At 46.6% G+C, this 4,689-nt stretch overlaps 1 pseudogene; it reads right to left on the bottom strand.

Moving 5' to 3' along the window:
- Nucleotides 1–916: 916 nt before the first annotated feature.
- On the bottom strand, nt 917–3,219 carry LOC144771388 (18S ribosomal RNA; annotated as a pseudogene).
- Nucleotides 3,220–4,689: the final 1,470 nt, after the last annotated feature.

Raw genomic sequence — 4,689 nt, 5'->3', positions numbered from 1 at the left:
TTATGGACCTTATGTCAGTTCAGCCCGCAGGAGTCCCAGACTTCTCCCCTGTCTTACACCATTCTGGGAGGTAAGGAAGGAGGTCCTGCCCAGTGCCTCGATCCCTGACCTGCAGACACTGCGTCTCTGAGGCAGAAGTCTCGGCTTTGTCCACCTCTCATGGGTGGGGGGATGGGGGGAGTACTGTATCTTTCCAGTTAGCAGAAGTTCCAGACTCCTCTCCAGTCCAATGCCTCCCTGTCCTGGGCAGACTAGGGTGATCTACCTAGAGGCTGAGCCTTCATTGGGGGTCTAGTCCACGCTCTACACCCCAGAGGGACACACAAGCCCTCCCTGGTCTGCCGCCACCATGCCCTGGGTAGGGACTGTTATCACTGTCAAATGGCTAAGGGTGTTCTGGGACTGTGCACCCGGAATGGTGCCTTCCCCTTCCTGGATTCGGGCCTAGGGAGCCAAGGAGGGTTAATCCCCAGCCAGCTCCCCTCCTCACTAGGGTCTGCTCAGGACACTGTTTTTCCTTGACTACTAAAACACCACACAGTGGGGCTTACAGAGCCCAGGGGAGGCACAAGTCAAGCGTAGTCATGCTGACATTTTAGGCGGTCCAAGCCTTGGGAGTCACTGCGACTCGGTCGTGGTGGGTGAGCATGCATTTCCTCTCTGTAGGGCATTTCAGTCACATTGTGCCTCTCCCAGAGGGGTCAAGGGTTGCCCGCTTGGTCCTTCACATGTCAGTTGGGTCTTCCTCTGTGGAGGAGGAGTCCTCGTGTCCCATCCTTGCCAAAGCTCCTGGTGCCTGCAGACTGATCCGCCAGCCAAGTATGCGAGGGGACATCTGGGCCCTGTGCCTGAGTTCCGTCTGGGAGGTGGGCGAGGGTTTGGGCTTGCACTGTCAGTCGCTCGGCTACTCTGCCATTAATAATCCTTCCACAGGTTAACTTACGAAACCTTGTTATGACTTTTACTTCCTCTAAATAGTCAAGTTTGATCGTCTTCTCAGCACTCCAATACAGTTGTTGCTGACACTGGCAGGGGTGATCCGACGACCTCACTAAACCATCCAATTGGTAGTAGCGAAGGACAGTGTGTACAAAAGGCACGGACTTAATCAACACAAGGTTATAACCCAAACTTACTGTGAACTCCTCATTCATGGGAAATAACTGTAGTCTCTGTCATGCCCAGGCAAGGGGCACTAGGACCCTAGGGATAAGGATGTGGGGAGGGGACACCGGACACTACATCCGGTCAGGGGGCAGGGGAGGACACAGTCTACAGGAAGGGGACAGAGGCAGGACGCAAGCAGCATTGTCCGATGAAGAATCAATAAACATACCTGAATGGAGAGCGCGGGTCGAGTGATCCTTGGGAGACCGTCACGCCACCACAGTCTCCAATCCCTATCTCGATTGGTATTCAGTCCGTTACCCACATTTGTTGGTGCAGGGTAGACCCACACTAATCAGTTTAAGGCGGCCCAACTGAAGCCTTGGACCTCTAAGGGCATAACAGAACTGTTTTTGCTCAACTCGTGTGGCTGAACACCACTTGTCCCTCTCAGAAGTTGAAGGTCGACCGATAGAGGGTCATGTAACTATTTAGCATACAGGAGTTTCAATTGTCATCTGACTCAACAAGATAACTCAATGTACCAATTAAGAACAGTCATGCACCAACACCCACAGAATAGAGAAAGAGCTTTCAATTTGCCAATGCTTTCTGTGTCCAGGCTGGGTGACTTTCCCGGTGCTGAATCAAATTAAGCTTCAGGCTCCACTCCGAGTGGTGCTCTGCTGTCAAATCCTTTGCAAAAATAGTCACCCAGGAATCCAAAAGACTTTGGTTTCCTGGAAGCTGCTTGGCAGATCCTGGCAATAATGCCACTGGATTGCTAGAGGGCATGGGACCTTCAAATCTCCGACATTTCTTCTTAATTCATGAAAATTCTTGACATATGCTTTTGCTCTGGTTTGTCTTGCGCCGTACACACATTTCATCTCTAGCAGCACAATACAAATGCCCACAACTGTCCTTCTCATGATCCCAGATCTGAAAATAACTCAATGTACCAATTAAGAACAGTCATGCACCAACACCCACAGAATAGAGAAAGAGCTTTCAATTTGCCAATGCTTTCTGTGTCCAGGCTGGGTGACTTTCCCGGTGCTGAATCAAATTAAGCTTCAGGCTCCACTCCGAGTGGTGCTCTGCTGTCAAATCCTTTGCAAAAATAGTCACCCAGGAATCCAAAAGACTTTGGTTTCCTGGAAGCTGCTTGGCAGATCCTGGCAATAATGCCACTGGATTGCTAGAGGGCATGGGACCTTCAAATCTCCGACATTTCTTCTTAATTCATGAAAATTCTTGACATATGCTTTTGCTCTGGTTTGTCTTGCGCCGTACACACATTTCATCTCTAGCAGCACAATACAAATGCCCGCAACTGTCCTTCTCATGATCCCAGATCTGAAAATCAACAAAATAGAAACAAAGTCCATTTCATTTTTCCTAGCTGAAGTATTCAGGTCCTGCTTTGAGCACTCTTTTCAAAGTAAATGTTCCAGACTCCAAGGATACTCAGTCAAGAGAATCAAGGGGGCTCTGAGAGGCAGGGGCTGGGACAGGCGGTAACTTGCCTCTCAGCAGATTGCCAGCTCGAGTCCAAGATCCAACTACGAACATTTGAACTGCAACAACTTTAATATATACTATCGGAGCAGGATTTACCCTTGCTGCTGGCATGAGGCTTGCCCTTCAAAGGATCCTTGTTGAATTATTTGCAGTGTACTCATGCTAATTACAGGGTCTCAAAAGAATCCTGTATTGTTATTTTTTGTCACCACCTAACCAAGTAAGGAGTTGGTCATTTGCACGGATGCAATTTTTTTTGGGTGTGGTAGCTGTTTGTCAGTCTTCCTCTCCGGAATAAAACCTTATTCCCCTTTACCCGTGGTCACCATGGTAGGCACAGAAAGTACCATTGAGAGTTAATAGGGCAGACTTCAGAATGTATCGTTGTCATCACAGGTATATGCGTTTGGCTAAAGGTTATCTAGAGCAGACCTCTCCAGCTTCGTGAGCTACTGGTAGCTCTCCAGCTACCTGTAAGTATTTCCCCTCTCATCCCACTAAATTAGAAGCTTTTGCTTTGTTGAATTAAGATACGTATACCAAAAATTGTGAGTGTATATTTGAGACGAAAATATCTTTATTTTCATAACTCTGTAGCTATTTGTAGAGAAATGGCAGAATTTCAAAAATATATTTAAATCTGATAATTGATTGATAAACTGTGTGCACTAGGGAGACTTTTTACAAATGTTATTACCTTGGTACCAGCAGCATTGCAGCTGTGGCTTTTATGTATTACCCATGTAGAGGCATTTCATATTGGCAAAGCCAATTTTTACTGCTGGCAACATGCATTGAGGTGATCACTGATTTGATTTGATTTGAAATTTATAAAGCACGGCAATTATCCAAGGGCATCAAGGCTCTATAGATCACTGTTCAGACCAGGTTCACTAGTACACCAGCTTCAGAAGAAACATTACACGGAGAATAGCCGTGTCTTAAGAGCCTTCCTAAAGGGCGGGAGCTGAGGGATGGCTTTTATGTTTAGTGGGAGGGAGTTCGAGAGTTTGCTCACGGCTGTTAAAAATGCTCTATAGCCCCATTTCTGTTTTTTGGCACTCGGTACCGCGAGCAGAATTTGAAGAGATGGGCGGAGAGGTCTGCCTGGTGAGTGCCAACTGAACATGGTTTTTAATCTTGTTGGATATGGAAGATGAAGTGCCTTATGTACCATGCAGAGTGATTTAAAGCTAATAGGGTTATTAATAGGGAGCTAGTGCAGGGTTTCTAGTCCCTTCCCAGCGGAATGCCTTCTGAGAAAGTCCAAAACAAGTCTCGCCAATGCATTCTGCTCCACCTAGAGTTTATGCTGCGTATTTTTGTTCAAATCCAGGTACAGCAAGTTACAGTAATCAAGTCTTATCATTACATGCCGGCCGCTGGATGAGTGGAAAGATTTTCTTAAGCATCCTTATAATCCAGGTGCAGGTAGAAATAGTACGATTCATTTGGACATTAAAGTTAAGTTCAGTGTCCATCAATACCCAAAGGTCCTTAGCCTTACCCGGAGTAGGACAGATTCTTAACGAATGTGGCCAGCAGTTACTATTCCAACTTGATGTCCTGGGCCAAATATCATAACTTCCGGCTTGTCCCCATTGAGTTTTGAAAAGTTACATGACATTCATTCTGCCACTTTAGTCATGCAACCAAAGATGTTCTCTCCTATCGAGCATGAGTACTTGGGGATTGACACCATGATCTGAGTGTTGTCTGTATACAACCCTACCTTCCATCCAAAGGAGTGGATAAGAGCCGCTAAGGGTGCCCCATAAAGATTGAACGTGTAGGGCTCATGGATGAGCCCTGCGGCACTCCACAAGGTAAGAAAAAGGCCTCTGATTGGAAGTACTGTAACTTCAACCTAGTAGTAATCTTTCATATGGTGACCTCAAATGTAATCTCATCTGACGTGGTCACTATTACCACATTAATATTCCTAGTAGCTCTTGATGTGCTTCATTGAACATAAGTAGCTCCCTGATTTAGAGTCACCAGAGCAGCTTGGCAAGCCCAGATGAGCATTGGTCTGATAAATGCATGTATCCTGGGATT

This window comes from Lissotriton helveticus, chromosome 7 (genome assembly GCF_964261635.1).
Source record: "Lissotriton helveticus chromosome 7, aLisHel1.1, whole genome shotgun sequence".
NCBI classification, from domain to species: domain Eukaryota; kingdom Metazoa; phylum Chordata; class Amphibia; order Caudata; family Salamandridae; genus Lissotriton; species Lissotriton helveticus.
The sequence above is the reverse complement of the archived record's forward strand: the minus strand, read 5'-3'. Positions and strand labels throughout refer to the sequence as shown.